At 36.8% G+C, this 17,947-nt stretch overlaps 1 protein-coding gene across 1 annotated transcript in view; it reads right to left on the minus strand.

Moving 5' to 3' along the window:
• The window catches only part of LOC106089164 (uncharacterized), a 107,398-nt gene extending 95,092 nt beyond the window's left edge, over window positions 1-12,306 (minus strand). Inside the window, exon 1 of the mRNA XM_013254944.2 lies at window positions 9,461-12,306. The gene's annotated coding sequence lies outside the window, so the exon portion shown is untranslated. The remainder of the gene's footprint in view (window positions 1-9,460) is intronic.
• Between the last annotated feature and the right edge of the window lie 5,641 nt (window positions 12,307-17,947).

Raw genomic sequence — 17,947 nt, forward strand, 5'->3', positions numbered from 1 at the left:
AATCCAAATTTTTGACAAATCTGCCAGAGCAAAAACAAGCCACGCTTTTTTAATAATCGAAATTTATTGCAACATTTTGCAAAAAAAACTTGATTAAAAACAATTGTTTAGTAAACTTACTATAAGAACAATTAGCTACTTGGGCAATATTTCTCAGAAAAATATCTCTTTGGATTAATGCTTTTATTGTACCAAGATTTCATTAACATATGAAAGCTGAATGATTGCTGATGCCGAAGTCGTTCAACAAATATTTCACACTGCGTTTGCAAATGTCTCTATTAAAAACAAGTTGGTTTATCAATTTTTTTCAACAATGAAGCATTTACAATCAATTTTTCAATGGGAATGTCAAAATACCATAATATTTTTAACAATATTATCAATAAATCATAAGCAGTAGCAATCGCTGCTCGCAAATTGAATTAGACCTACGTATCTATTCACAACTGGGAACATGCAACTCTGATCTATTGGGTTGCCCAAAAATTAATTGCGGATTTTTTAAAAGAAAGTAAATGCATTTTTAATAAAATTTAGAATGAACTTTCATCAAATATACTTGTTTACACTTTTTTCTAAAGCAAGCTAAAAGTAACAGCTGATAACTGACAGAAGAAAGAATGCAATTACAGAGTCACAAGCTGTGAAAAAATTTGTCAACGCCGACAATATGAAAAATCCGCAATTACTTTTTGGGCAACCCAATATAAAATTCAAAATTTGCATTGCTTCAGTCAAAAATCTAGCCCCTGGGCTATTCCAAAATTATTCACCACGCCCAAACGTCATATTTTTACAAACCCTACAACTTTGTTTTCAATTGGCACGTAGCCTTTATAAGAAAAATTGGTGAACAAGGTGGCGTATGAAGTACAACGTATAAGGGCATAGTTATCGAAAAGTAAACATACGCACCCATATCCAATAAACTTACTAAAGAAATGGTTAGTGCTGTGTTAGATATACTTGCCAAATCACGAGAGCTACGAACTTTAAAACATTTCATTTTCCATTGGACAATAACCTAGGACTTACCACGCATTTTTGGCATACCATATGGCGTGTCAAATTGACGTAGTTCCATTTCAAAGTACTGCTAATACGCAATTTTGCCTCAGGCCGATTTAGATTTTTAATATTTTCGAAATATACAGTGGTGGAAAAACTAATAGTGATATACAGCTTTTCTTATATTTTATATATTATACCCTCCACCATAGGATGGGGGTATACTAATTTCGTCATTCTGTTTGTAACTACTCGAAATATTCGTCGGAGACCCCATAAAGTATATATATTCTTGATCGTCTCAACATTTTATGTCGATCTAGCCATGTCCGTCCGTCTGTCCGCCCGTCCGTTCGTTCGTCCGTCCGTCCGTTCGTTCGTCCGTCCGTCCGTCTGTCGGTCGAAAGCACGCTAACTTTTGAATGAGTAAAGCTAGGCGCCTGAAATTTTGCACAAATGCTTCTTATTAGTGTAGGTCGGTTGGGATTGTAAATGGGCCATATTGGTCCATGTTTTGATATAGCTGCCATATAAACCGATCTTGGGTCTTGACTTCTTGAGCCTCTAGAGGGAGCAATTCTTATCCGATTTGACTGAAATTTTACATGACGTATTTTATTCTTACTTTCAACAACTGTGTCGAAAAAGGTTCCAATCGGTTCATAACCTGATATAGCTGCCATATAAACCGATCTGGGATTGGAATTATGGCCCAAACCGGACCATATCTTAATGTCGCTCGAATAGCAGAGTAAATCTTTTCTTATATCCTTTTTTGCCTAAGAACAGATGCTGGGAAAAGAACTCGACAAATGCGATCCATGGTGGAGGGTATATAAGATTCGGCCCGGCCGAACTTAGCACGCTTTAACTTGTTTTTTCTTATCTTTTATATTTTAATACTGATGCAATAAAATTAAAAAAAAAAAGTTTTGTGCTTTATTGAACAAAAATAAAAAATATAAAATCCAATGTTATCTATACATATGTCCTTTTAAACAATTGGAATATTTTATATGATGACCAATAGTAAATGGTTCAGCGTAAACAAAGGAATGAAAAAGCTCTCTCCATCTAACTCCATCGTTGGCCAAAGCATTTGCTTTATTCGGTACTCTCTCTTGGTACAGCAAATCCATTCGCTTCTCGGGCGTCGCTCCTCATTATCCATTCTTACGGTTTCCAGCCTAAAAGGTAGGATATGACCCAACCAAGTCTTAATGGATTTTTCTACTGGGTTAATTAACTCTTGATGGAAATATATGAAGTTGTTCGCTTCCTTCCTCTATTTTCCACAGAGGTTATTGATAGAAAACTTTGTAAACATTTGTAATTTCGTTATTAAAATTTCCTCAATGTTTTTATTTTTTTAATAATTTTTTATCTCTTTTAGTTATGTGGAGTGGGGTAAAGGTATTTTCATTTAGCTCCTTAAAAAATATAAGTTTCCAGAAACAGTCATAGGGACACAATACCAGACGTGAAATTAGAGGCGTGGTATGGCAAGCAATTAAGGATTTTGTTAGTAGCACGGAATTGCTGAATAGTGGCATGGTGCGGATTAATATCCACATCCTCTTTTCTTTTCTTAGATGTATGTCCATTAGGGCGATAACTTTTTTCTTAAAAATTATATCCTGATGCACGAATGAATGAAATATCGCTTATTAATGACTGAAATAATATACATAAAATCGGTTACATACTTCCTTTTTATTAACATTTAAGCAAGAATCATCTTTGGAAACCCGTTTACAACTTTTAAGCTCTTATAAATAACAACTAATAAACTCTCATACATTATGTTGAATTTGGGTTCATTGGGTTTTTCATTGCAGCCACTCCGATTCGGCTGAAACTTTACACCATATGTTTTATTTCGACTTCCAATAACTGTGCGCAGTATGGTCCAAATCAGTTCACAACCTGATATAGCTCCAATATAAACCGATCTCGGATATTGACTTCTTTAGTCGTTACAGGGCGCAATTTTTTCCGATTTGGCTGAAATTTTGCACGAAGTGATTTGTTTTAACTTCTAACAACTGTGGCTAGTATGATTCAAATCGGTTCATTACCTGATATAGCTCCCATATAAACCGATTTCGGATCTTCACTTCTTGAGGGCGGTTCACAATCTGTTATAGCTTCCATATAAAAAGATCTCCGGATTTTATTTCTTGAGCTACTATGCGCAATTCTTATCCTATTTGGCTGAAATTTTGCACAATGCATTCCACTTTGATCTCCAACAGCCAAACCAAGTATGGCCCTAATCGGTTCCTAACTTGGTATAGTTCAAATAGCGTAGTAATTCTTAGAAAAATATTTCGGCCACACTTTAAGTAACAAAAACACTACATTTAACATCTTTAATTATATGAATTGTACATTCTTGTTGTGTAATAAAATTAAAAATTACAAACTGAAAGCTATGCGACCATCTTCGTTGGCCGTTGTTTATATTGATACTAAGTATATTTAGTTTCAAAAATAAGTAAATATTTTCTCGTAAAAATTTGGAATTCAAAGAAATTTGGTATTTGGTTAAGTGCTAAACATGTTTACTAAAACAAAATATTTTTGTGCTTAAAATAGGAAGCTATTGCTTAAGCAACATTTGGATCTGCTATTTTAACTTACTAAAACTGCTTTTTTAACGACAAAATCGGATAAAACACTGAACACATATTGGTTCAACACCAGTTCAACACTGGCAAACAATATTTACTACGATAACATTTTTGTTTATTAGCGCAATGAATAAACAGACACGTTAAATGTAATCTAATTTGTATACCCTCCACCATAGGTGGGGGTATACCAATTTCGTCATTCTGTTTGTAACACCTCGAAATATGCGTCTGAGATCCCATAAAGTATATATATTCTTGATCGTCATGTCATTTTGAGTTGATCTAGCCATATCCGTCCGTCTGTCTGTCGAAAGCACGCTAACTTTCGAAAGAGTAAAGCTAGCCGCTTGAAATTTTGCACAAATACTTTTTATTTGTGTTGGTCAGTTGGGATTGTAAATGGGCCATACCGGTCCATGTTTTGATATAGCTGCCATATAAACCGATCTTGGGTCTTGAATTCTTGAGCCTCTATATGACGCAATTCTCATCCGATTTGACTGACATTTCGCACGTGGTGTTTTGGTATCACTTTCAACAACTGCGCTAAGTATGGTTCAAATCGGTCCATGATTTGATATAGCTGCCATATAAACCGATCTGGGATCTTGACTTCTTGAGCCTCTAGAGGGCGCAATTCTCATCCGATTTGGAAGAAATTTTGTACAACGGCTTCTCCCATGACAACAACATTCAACATTCGTGTCTAATATGGTCTGAATCGATTAACAACTTGATACAGCTCCCATATAAACCGATCTCCCGATTTTGCTTCTTGAGTCTCTAAAAGGCGCAATTCTTATCCCAATGAACTGAAATATTACATAATGACTTCTACAATGTTCAGCATTCATTTATGGTCCGAATCGGACTATAACTTGTTAATTACCAATAAAATTATAAAGCATACAAGAAATACAAAGTAGCAGCAGATGGCAAAATTCGAAGAACATTAAACAGATAATAGAAGATTACCGTTACTTGAGTAATAAATTCTTTTGATTAAATTCATTTGAGTTGGAATAGAGATTAGCCCATGAATCCACATTCACTGTCTGGTAGTGTGACACCTGAAAAGTGAAAAGCGGAATCCCATCATTAATGAGACGTCAGACATTTTCACCAAACAACAGACTTTTCAGCTTCCAGCCTGCTATTTTAAAATTGCAATGACTGAACTGCAGCAGCAAAATTAAAAACTAACTGCCAGCAGACAATATTTGCTATTTATTTATTTCATTTCATCAGCTAGTAGCAGCTGGATAAACCATACAAATAAAAATATTACATTACAATTAAAATATCCATTAAGTATATACACATCAATCCAAGTAAAATAACATTCACCCATAGAGATAGGCAAAGTATATTAAGTAATCGCCGAACCCATAGTATTGAATTCAGATTTAGCATCTCAGTACACCGAAATCAATTAAAATGTCAATGAACCCGGTTTCTACATTCACACTCATGCATCCAGAAGACGCATACAAACCCACAGTAACGGGTTCAAGATGAAAACGGTAACGTCATCAAAACAGCAGTGGTGGATACAGATTGAGTCGGCAACTTCATCGAATCTACAGTGACAGATTTTGTCTCCGACGCGATCTGGGTACAGCAGCAGATTCCAACAGAAACGGTAGGCATCAATATAGTTATGGTAGGAACAATGATTGTAACGGAAAGCTTGAAAAGTCCATACACAGGAGTCAAATGAAATGATGAAAACAAATGAAATGCGAAGAAACAAAAGAGGGGTAATAGCACATACATAGAAAACAAAATCTTGAAACAGCCAGATATTGAACAGCCGGCATAGTTGGCAACCCTTTGAGCGAAGATAAAAAAATTAGATCTAGTTCGCCAAGATAGCTCTTTTTATAATAGGTATTGTATCAGACAAGCAGAATAAGTGGTATGCATTATTAACCTCTTTCAAAACGGAGTATATGCTTCATAGTTGCGTCTTTCAAAGGGTAATTTTAATGGGACATAATATCTCATTAGCCGGATTGGCACATTGGAATGTAAATGACCAATCAAGAAATGATAGTCAATTTCACCATTAACTAACTTCACCACGAGTACGATATCCAACTAAACTAAAGTCGATAAGGGATTAGATGCATAACACCAGTCCGTCCTAAGGCCCATAGTGCAAATAAGAGGAAATTCTTCTGGACAGATTCCACTCATTCAATTTAGACCACTTTTTTATGCATCCAAGTAAAGACTTCCCAATCATTCTAGCATCAAACAAAACCCCTAAATTCTTAAAGGATGCCATTACCAGCAGAGTGTACGTATTGGTTCTAGACCCTTCTATCAAAACATATTTACATCTCACCATAGCACAATTGACGCAGACCCTAATCTTTCTTTTCGTGGAAATGCAACTTGTTCAAAATTCCCATGGACATTTGCATGCCAATTTCACTCTTCATCTATTAAAAGCCTGCAAATGTCTCATTTTTCTCTATTAATGTCATCTTTCAGAAACAATTGCAATGATCTAACATGTCATCATCAACGAAACATCTGTGGAATTCATGTGACATTTTGAAAGTATTTGAGAACAGAAAAACTCCAAAGACTTTTACTTTCTATGTTATGGCGTAAAACGGATATTCAAAAAATTATGTGTATGCATCATAACAAAACTTTTTCCCTCTGGATTTTTTATGATATTTTGGGATTTTTATGAAATTTGTGGTGTTTTCACATATTTAAGGTGGAATGTGCGAGTTTTTCATTTACTACAGATAGCAATGTATTTAAAAAGCATTGGCCAATTTAAACTTAAGTAATTTTATTTTTTACAAACTCTCAAAGTTAAATTAATTGCTTTTAAAAAATGTCTTCGCTGTAATACATGCGAGGGCGGTAGCAAGAGTAGTAGTCGAAATTGGGAAACTTCTTCTTTATTTCTCAACATAGTCCCCTATTAGCGCGGTACACTTTTTCCAGCGATTTTCAATGGCTTCAAACTTAAAACATATGTTTTTTAAAGTTGTCACTTTTCAGGAAATTATTTTTCATATTGCTACCGCCATCTATTTGTCAGACAACCTTTATTTGGAAACCCCGTGTAGTTCTCCATCATTAACCTTTTTTATAATATTTTGTAAGGAATTTCCTGTATTTTTCACTTCCATGCAATTGATTCTTACCAGATCCATACGCGTATAAAATTCGTCCATGGTTAACAGTCAAAGTTGAAGACATGTTGTTTTCCATATGATGTACCCGCGATGATCGTCAACTATATGTCTCTGTTATTTGATAACATACTACGCCTGAAAGTCTGCCAATGTATTTGTGGGTAACAGGACAATGACTTCCCGGCACGGGATAGTTGCGAGCACCACAAAGGCTGGAACATTGTGGTCAAATCTGTGTTGTGTTCACTGCTGTCACGAGAAGCTTAGCTGCGAGCTACCGGGTGCGTCCAGAGGTTGCGGGTAGTGGAATGCTCCTACGGAGTAGCTGCAATGTCAGTCGCAGACAATCAGCGGTATCGAAGGGAGAATCTCAGTGAGAGACCGGGCGGCACCTGCTCTTGCACAAATGCTGTGTGCCTATGATGCTCGATATGACAAGGCGAGGTATTGGCGCCTTTAAACAACCAATGGCTGCACTCTTTCCGGCGATCGGTCCTTTGGACCGGAACGAGCTTGCTTACCTACAAGAGCTTGACGAGGATGGCTACCTCCACATGAAAATGTTGCTACAACAACAACAGGACAATGACTTGCTGTGACAACAATCAATTTTGGCTTTTGCAGCCCTTTATTGTCTATTCAGTAATTGACAATTGCATTTAGGCCAGTAACATAATTTAACAAAATAAATCGAAAATGCTGTTGATGCAAATATGTTCGTCGTATTATACAACAAATAATATTCAAATATTTTAAGTAGTTTTCAAAGAAGTCTGGTGAAAGACGAAAACGGTTTTATCGACTCAAGGCCGGTATTGAGTTCATGTTATTACTGTCAAACAAGTATATTGTACCGGACTTAAGAAAGTAATCTGCGCTACATAAAAAGAACATTTAAATAAATTATGGTATCATTTTCGTTTGTTTCTCTTTCGAGACGATCTCAATGATCGGAAATTTTTTTGCAATGGAAAAGGTAAGCCAGAGATCACCAAACACGCCAACCACCAAACACGCCAACCGTTTCATCATTTAGTTAGAATAACTCATCGGCCATATAAGGTGTGAAGGCTTACGTTGGTATGGTGTACTTATATCTTATTTATTGCGAAAATGCCTCTATAATATAAATGCCACTTTACTCATGCTCGGCAACCCTGTCTACTAGCTGTTTTCCCAATACTTTTTTTTTACTTTTCCCAATACATGTGTTTTTGTATAATGGCAGATTTTTTTGTCTACACAATTATACTACTCCCATAGCATACACATGATTCTGTGCGTCTTTTGAAAGTTACATTGATGACTTCCAACGCCAGACAACGGCAACGGCTCTCGCTGTTGCTCTGTGTGCCCAAGTTCGAATCCCGGCCGGGCTCCACCGAATTTTCATTTTCAAGATTTTTTGCCAGTTAGGGCGAAGATCATTTTCATTTTACATGTTCGTTCGTTTCTCATTCGTCTCGAAATTAAAATTATCTTAGTCCTAACAGGCAAAATTTTGAAAATGAATTATCGTATATATATATATTTTAGTATTTCAATTTCGTGTATTAAACAATATCCCTATACCTATAAAAAGACAAAAAAATTTGTGGAGTTGTTAGAGTTGGAGACTAGAACCTTTCAGATGGTTTTGGTGGTAGAGTGGCCCTTAAGAGATTTGTCCCAAACTTAAATGTTACAATCAAACTCTACTCCCAATTCCTTTTTACTTGAAACCCCATTTGTTCCCATCGGTTTACCTTGACTTTTATATATAAGAAGACCAATATTTTGATGAACGATATACATAGTTAGTTAGGGATATACAAACATTTAAGTTCGGCCTTGCAATCAACGGTTCTGTCAGAGTCACTGAATCACAGAATTGAATGAACCTTTTTCTGAGTGTGTGTGTGTGTGTATAAAACAGCCACTAGAATGGCACTATTGCTTTCTCAAAAGGATTCTAGTGCAATTTAAATACAAGACAGATTTTTATAATTTCATAGGCATTCGCAGACACAAATGTGATAAAAATAAACACACAGATACTTCCGTTCTTAGCTTAAAGAGCTTAAATTAAATTTCCTAACCACACAGATGACTTCCGTCGAAAGTTGACAACGACGGACCGAAAGTAAATTGCCTACTTGAGTATGTGCATGTGTGTGTGTGAAATAACTCTTCTTTGTGGTAATTAAATAACACATGAAAAGGAAGGACTTGTTCTCTTTGTTTCTCGCTCTCTCTCTCTCTCTCTCATTCTTTCTTTCATTTTCTGGCCTTTCACTTCAATACATTTGAATATTTGGCCAACGAGTAGCAGGAAACAAAGCAATCTTTGTTCAACTGTCAAGTGTCAGGGACTGGGAAAAGTGCAGGCGTATTCGGGGAAGAAGGGATAGCATTTCATTAAAGAAACATGATTTGTTGCTATTACTTGCGTGGCATGTGTTTTATGTAAAAAGTTTTTGGCAAATCGACACCATGTGTTTTACAGGATTTTGTCATGAACATACAAGCGTTCATCTACTATGTGAGTGTGTGTGTGTTTGTTTGTGTTGTGGTGGTATTAATTCAAAAATACCTACACACAAACATGTATATGTATGTATGGTATATCATTATGTGTATGGTATGTATCAAAATTTACACTTGACCCACCTTTTTTATCCAGCTGCTGCTTTTTCTACTCGCCCTCCATTATCTCAGTTTTGCTCCTATTTGCTTGTTGTTATTCTGAAGAAGCTGTTAGTTGTTATTGTTTTTGTTGTCGAGTTTTATTCACCAAAAACCAAGAAATTTAAAGAGTTCTGCTGTTTTCCGTTTATCCTCTGTAAACTGGAGCACGTTGCCACGTTGATGTTATGTGAGTCAGAAAGTGTTTGTGTATTGTGTATGTACGTATGTGTGTGTGCTTCTGTGGATATATCGGTTGGGATGGATGTTCTGCGATTTGGTGCTTCTGTTTCCTATCTGACAACGACGATGTTTGGCTAGTTTTGAAACCAAATGGGGGGAGAATAAGTGCATATATATGTATAAATGTGTGTGTGTATGTACACAACATGTATGTTTGCATGTATTCTTATAATACAGCGCTGTGAATGTCGTTGTTGTTTTTTATGTTGTTGTTGCTGCTGCTGCTGTTTATATTGCCTTATTTGAGTTTAAACTGTAAACTATGTTTTTGGTATTTTGTTGTTGATTTATTTTTGTTTCAGAGAGAAGTGAAAAGTGAATCCCACACGCACACTGGAGACGTAGAGACACCACAAATGTTGTAAATACACGTGGGTTCGTATCCGTGTCCTCTCAAATACACCACACTTCAAAATTCACCTCCGACACCATCACCTTCTTCGCTTGCACCACAATGAGCAGACAGAAGAAGCATTTCGATGGCCTAGAGTAGTTGCGACGACTCTGACTTTGAGGCCAGCTACTGCGAAGAGATACATATGTGGGTCGTTATCGTTGTTGTTATTGTTGGTGTATTATTATTATTATTGTTGTTGTTTTTCTTGTTAGTGTAAAGTGGGGACGGACGGAAGGAAGGAGGAACATCAAAGAACAGTAGTAGTAGTAGAATAAGGTGAAGAAATCAAATAGAATTCAATTCTATGCTCGCGCAATAAGTGGCAGGCTCTCTGTCTGTAGTAAAAGTGTGTATTACAGCAGTACGTTGGCAGCACTGTCGGCAGACATCACATGTACACGTGTACACACAACAGCAGGCGTACATAATAGGCTGACATGTATGTATGTGTCTATGTAGGTATTTATGTACGTTAACACTACTACTACAACTACTATCAGAAGCAAGCCTGCTGCTGTTTTTGACAGATTCTACAACACCTTCTCTGGGACATGGTTACCAGTTGTTGTTAGTGATGTCTGTTCTTGATGTCGCTGCCACCAATGCGGTCGTTGATTATGGCTTTTGTTATATCTGGTTGGGAGGCGTGTTGTTGCCGTTGACGTTGTCGTTGCTGTTAACGTTAACGTTGACGTTTTGGTTGCCTTCTTTTATGTGGGTGTAAGTGTATAAGGAAGAGCGCAGCAAGCAATTTATGCTTTTTCATTCATATTCTCCGTTACTGGCGCACACACTCACGCACACCATTTGTACACATTATACAATTTTTACTCACAATCAATGCCCCACAATCATCAAAGCGACGATACTATTGGTATCACCAACACCACTAACACAGCCATTACAATAATCAGCACCACATCTCAGCACAAGATATGTGCAAGCAAGCAAATCACTCTTTTGGTATGGTTTGGTTTACGTTTCGTTCTCTCTTACTCACTCTCGCTGTGTGTTCTTTTTGTTCGTTTTATTTGTCTCACTATGGCTGAGCGACAACGATGACTGACAAACAAACAAATGAACTGTTTGTCTGGCGTAATGTCCGTTTCCCAGTCACACACATACGCACTACTATTATTTTCGTTTTCTTGTGTGGGGGGTGGGGGGGTGCTCCTTCACGCCACGGCCTAGTAGCGTAATGTGTCTACTTATCGCCCGTTGTGCATGACAGTGTATGCGTGCTTGTTTAGGATTTCGTAGCTGATTTTTAGGAGCGACAATAAAATATATCACTTTTCTATTTTTAACGAAGCAAACACATTCTTCTCCAGCTTGGCATTACCGCACTACCACCTCACCAACGGAACGTGCACGCACACACTTACATTTTCATCATAAAGCCCGCAAGCATATTTTTGTCGTTTCTGTGTTGTTTTCCATTTGCTATTTCTACGTTTAATCCTTGATTTTCCTTCTTTCCTTTGTCGTGAATAAAAATTTTGTTGCTGTTTTCTTCGGGGAAGTCACTTTCAATTTCGTTCAGGACAATTTCATATCAAAATACAGAACACATATAATTTGCACTTTGTAGAAAAAATTTGGAAATAAGTATTTAAACTTTTTAATATTTTTTCTCTGGCAAAGAATTACACCATATACTCCACTACGAAAGGTACTGCGATAAAGGCTTTCTGATTCCTTTTTTGCTTCGTTGCTTTTTACAATGGACACTGATAGGCTTGTTTCACTTCATGCCTTTTCGTCAGAAATAACATTTCTTTTTTCGTTACGTTTTTTTTCTGTTGTTTCTTCACTCTCTCTCCTTTCACTCATATACACATGTACGACGGCATGAACGTATATTATACAATATTGAACTCCTACAAGATTTCACTTTAGCAAAGAACGAGTACAAGGACTGAATGTGTTTTTTTTTTTTTTTTTTGCTATTTTCAATTTTATTTTCTTTAAGGAAGAATTCTTTTCTAGGTGTGTGCGTGTGTGTGCTTTGCTAATGCGGATAATTTTTTACATTTCAATTTGTTAATTTTTCATTTAACAAAGAATGAAAAACCATTACTTTAATGATTTAGCAACACTTTTTACACACACACAATGGCAGCAGCATTTAGCAGCAAATAATAGCAGACAAATTTTACCGCAGCGCACCAAAAATCGTCAACGACCACAACGCACGAACTGCAGCCACAATACTCATCAGGATCTATCTACAGTACACTTATTTGTGGCCCATCAGCCGAGTTGATGTCCAATATACTCAGCCATTGGAGCTTTGGAGAAATTGGGAAGCTTGAAATGTGAGAGATTCATGTTTATGTTGGGAAAGAGTACGCAGTAGCAATGCAATGCATTGCTAAAGGCTGTTATTTGGCTCTCACAGAATTTTATTTTATTGTGCTGTTTGATGTAGTAGTTTAGATGAGAGCGATGTCACAGTCATTCGCCACAACTGGTGTATAAATTTATTAAAGAGCGTCATAACTCAAATTCAAAATCTGTTGTTATAACACTCCAACTAAATCCAAAATCCGAGAAGTGGTCAAGTTTCAGGATCAATTAGAAATTTGGGAATTTAAAATACTTCAAAATTCTTAGCAAATATTTCACAATATGCATACTAATTTATCGCTTAGTTTATCTGTTTTTTCATAGTCTGTGATATGTTTAGTGGTTCACCTCACTGGTTCGTTATCGACAAATTCTCAAAATCGTTTTGTAACTTTGAAACGGATAAAAATATTTCAAAATTTTTTATGGACAATTTAAGTCACTAATATGTTGTCTTTTCGTCCAACAACTAAGTTAAAAATCGTATCCTCGTCTTCGGATGAAGAAATTTTTGTCCATGCATCAAATATGGCAATTGTTAAATAAAACGCGTTAATTTTTTCCATTATTATATATCTTTTTATTGAGCTGAAACTTTGCACAGATTCTTTTTTTGTCCATAAGCAGGTTAAGTTCGAAGATGGGCTATATCGGAATATATCTTGATATAGCCCCCATATAGACCGATCCCCGATTTAGGGTCTTAGGCCAATAAAAGCCACATTTATTATTCGATTTTGCTAAAATTTAGGACAGTGAGTTGTGTTAGGCCCTCTGACATCCTTCCTCAATTTGGTCCAGATCGGTTCAGATTTGGATATGGCTGCCATATAGACCGATCCTCCGATTTAGGGTCTTAAGCCCATAAAAGCTACATTTATTGCTGAAATTTGGGACAGTGAGTTGTGTTGGACCCTTCGACATTCTTCGTTAATTTGGGCCGGATCGGTCCAGTTTTGGTTATAGCTGCCACATAGACTGATCCTCCGATTTAGGATCTTAGGCCCATAAAAGCCACATTTATTATCCGATTTTGCTGAAATTTGGGACAGTGAGTTGTCTTAGACTTTTCGACATCTGTCTTTAATTTGGCTCTGATCGGATCAGATTTGGATATAGCTGCAACATAGACCGATCCCATGATTTAAGGTTTTAGGCCCATAAAAGGCGCATTTATTGTCCGATGTCACCGAAATTAGGGACAGTGAGATATGTTAAGCCCCTTCACATACTTCTGCAATATGGCATAGATCGGTCCAGATTTGGATATAGCTGCCATATAGACCGATCTCTCGGTTTAAGGTTTTGGGGCCATAAAAGACGCATTTATTGTCCGATGTCGCCGAAATTTGGGGCAGAGAGTTAAGTTAAGCCCCTCCACATATTTCTGCAATTCGGTCTAGATCGATCAAGATTTGCATATATGGCAGCTATAGAGCGATATCTGCCATATATGCAAATATATGGCAGCTATAGAGCCGTTTTCACTGAAATTTGGCACAGTGACTTATGTGACGCTTTTCGGCATCCATGTTGTATATGGTTCAGATCGGTTTATTTTTATTGTAAATATAGCTACTAAAAAGACCAATATTTTATTGTACGCAATTGAACAATGATTTGTACATATTAGTATTTGGTCCAAATCGGAACATATTTCGCTATAACTGCTGTGGGATATAAGATATGCAAATTCACCGGATTTTGATGAAAGGTGGTTTACATTAATACCCGAGGTGGTGGGTATCCAAAGTTCGGCCGACCGAACTTAACACCTTTTTACTTGTTTGATATTTTACCGTTTTTTTTGCCTCTATGCTAGTGAACGCCGCATAGTGCGGCCTAATCGAAAAATCTTGGAAATAATTCTGAAACTTTACATAGTCAAAAATATATTATCATGAGTATTTCAAAGTTTGTGGATAAAATGGTGGATCAAATAAAAAAATATGAAATGTACCAAAATATTATAAAAAACGTTCCAAATGGCCAAAATAAGGTACAAACTTCGCTAAAATGACCCTTGAGTCAAATCGGGACTTCTGCAGCATTAATCGCATTTACATTTAGTCCTCTTCAAAACATATAAAAGAAAATTACACCCACTGGAAGAAAAACAAGTAAAAGCGTTCTAAGTTCGGCCGGGCCAAATCTTAAATACCCTCCACCATAGATCGAATTTGTCAAGTTCATTGGCCGATATTTCTTTATTGACAAATAGAGGACAATGGATAAAAATTGCTATGCTATTTCAGCTTTATCAAGATATGAACCGGTTGGGGCCATACTTGGTTCGGCTGTTGGAGACCAAAGTGGAATTCTTATCCAAATCGGATAATAATTGCGCCCTCTAGAGGCTCAAGAAGTCAAGATCAGAGATCGGTTTACATGGGAACTATACAGGTTATGAACTGATTTGATCCATACTTTCCGAAGTTGTTGAAAGTCATATCAAAACACTTGGTGCAAAGTTTCAGCCAAATCGGTTTATAATTACGCCCTCTAGTGGCTCAAGAAGTCAAAAACCGAGATCGGTTTATATGGGAGCTACATCAGGTTATGAACCGATTTGATCCATACTTTCCACAGTTGTTGAAAGTCATATCAAAACACTTGGTGCAAAGTTTCAGCCAAATCGGTTAATAATTGCGCCCTCTAGTGGCTCAAAAAGTAAAAAACCGAGATCGGTTTATTGGGAGCTACATCAGGTTATGAACCGATTTAAACCATACTTAGCAGAATTGGAAGTTAAAGTTAAATACTTGGTGCAATATTTCAGACTTAAGATCCCATATCGGTTTATATGGCGGCTATACCAAAACATGGACCGATTTGGCACGTATACAATCCCAACTGACCTGCTGTAATAAGAAGATAGACAACAGACAGACAGACGAACGGATATGGCTAAATCAACTAAGAATGTCAAGCCGATGAAGAATATATATACTTTGTTGGGACTCAGATCAATATTTCGATGTGCTACAAACGGAATGACGAAATTGGTATAACCCCATCCTCTAGAGGAGGGTATAGAAAGCTATGAAGAAAATAATAAGGTTACTTTTTTGCAAAAAAAAGCAAAATCTTGATTTTTTCGGAAATTTTATTTTCCGAAGCGAATAACTTTTAATAGAAAGGAGCTATTTGCTCCTTTTTTTATACTTTCTAAAGATGTCAAAAAAAATTTCAATTGGTTTATAAATAGTTTCACAATTTCCGAAGATAACTTGACAAAAATTATCAAAAAAAATCGTTGTAAGCCCATTAAACTCATAAACCGTTAGAGATATGCTGAACATTTTCGCATGTGATTATGAACAATTTCGCAAGCTCATATTAGAAAACACCAGAACTATTTCCAAGATTTTTGGATAAGATGTGGCACAGTGTACGAAACGAAAAAATGTTCCTCCTCTTAAGGCAGAACCATTACAAACGAAAACTACACCCGGTGGTGGGGTTACATTTTTTATTTGGACAAACGAACACAAAATTTCGATTTCATTGCGACATGTCGAAAAAATTGTACACTTTTTTGCACAATCGAAATCACTTTTAGTTTTATAGAAAGATTGGGATATTCAATTATTTTGTCAAACATTTCGGCGACTTGGCTAGTATATTTGTTAAATAATATAAAAATATATATTTTCCGCTAGTTTTAATTTGTCTCAAATTGGTGAAATATTGCAACACGATATTGTCCCGTTTTCGCCAATCAGTTTTAAATGCTATTTATTTCCACAAAATACTACGCGCACAAACTTAAAACATTAAGCAAATATTATTTTTTGATGCATTGGAAGAAAATACATTTTGAACAAAACCACCTACATACATTCTGCTCAAATGACGGCCTCAAATTCTTCTTCGAACTTCCTTTTAATCGACCGCAAATCGTTTTTTGAAGGATGCTGACTAATTGCGCACAATAGAAATCTCACCTGTTTGAAAAGATTTCCCAATTTAGGAAGCTTTCGAATTTGTCAACATTTCAACGTGCGTCACGAAAAATATGTTTCTTTTTAATTTTTGAGTGCAAAACAAAAATTTTGTTGCTTAGTGATCAAAGTTTTCCCAACATATAGCAGATAAACAAAAAATGCATATACTCAATTGAAAGTATTGTACTTTTAAAACCCTCTCTACACTATAGGCTAGGTTAAGTTGAAAAGAGGGTGCGGATATTAATTCGACCCATTCCACTTAGGGGCCACCGCACAGGCTAGAATGCCCGCCTATGACGCTGAAAGCCTGGGTTCGAATCCTGGCGAGAACATCAGAAAAAAGATATCAGATGTGGTTTTCCCCTCCTAATACTGGTGACATTTGTGAGGGTAATGTACTATATGGTACGGCAGCCATGTAATAACTTCTCTCCAAAGGTTTGTCGCATTGCACCACATCGTATGAACTCGGCTATAAAAAGGAGGTACCTTATCAAAGAGCTTAAATTTGAATCGTTTCATTGATATATGAAAAGTTTGTCCCTGTTCCTTAGTGGAATGCTCAGCATGCATGACACAATGGACATAACTTAAGCTGGTAATCGGCTGTAGTGTGCTCTAATCTCGAAAAAGAAAATTTAACTTAGAAATTCCTTGCTACTTACAAAATACTTAATTGTTTTTAATACAACGCCCCTAAGTTGGTTTATGTCTGGTATTGTGTCCCCACCCAAGTACCGGTGTCTGTTAGCCACCAAAACCGGGTAATGACTCCAATGCTCCAACGACTCATCAACTTCCCCACATGCTATGTGTCCCGCTACGACGCTATCCCATAGGATTTTCGCCGTCGTTGTTTCACAGTATTACGACAACTCCCTTAACTCGTATTGCCTTGACCCGAAAGGCTTACGGTTAACCAAGGTTATTGACGGCAGTCCTCTGACCTTCATTGCCAGCTCGTCAGCTCTTTCGTTCCCTTTTACTATGCTATGACCCAACGATGCGGACTGCGACACCTTCAGAGAAGGCGATAATCTGCTTCTACTTTTACTTCCTAAGTCACAATGTATGTACATCAACAAAAAATCATTTCTATACCCTCCAGGATGGGGGTATACTAATTTCGTCGTTCTATTTGTAACTACTCGAAATATTAATCTAAGACCCCATAAAATACATATATTCTTGATCGTCATGACATTTTTAGTCGATCTAGCCATGTCCGTCCGTCTGTCTGTCGAAAGCGCGCTAACTTTCTAAGGAGTAAAGCTACCCGCTTGAAATTTTGCACAAATACTTCTTATTAGTGTAGGTCGCTTGGGATTGTAAATGGGTTATATCGGTCCATGTTTTGATATAGCTGTCATATAAACCGATCTTGGGTCTGGACTTCTGGAGCCTCTAGAGGGCGCAGTTCTCGTCCGATTTGACTGAAATTTTGTACGTGGTGTTAGACCGATTTAGACCATATTTGACACGTATATTGAAGGTCATAGGAGAAGCCGTTGCACAAAATTTCAGCAAAATCAG

This window comes from Stomoxys calcitrans, chromosome 3 (genome assembly GCF_963082655.1).
Source record: "Stomoxys calcitrans chromosome 3, idStoCalc2.1, whole genome shotgun sequence".
Classification (NCBI taxonomy): domain Eukaryota; kingdom Metazoa; phylum Arthropoda; class Insecta; order Diptera; family Muscidae; genus Stomoxys; species Stomoxys calcitrans.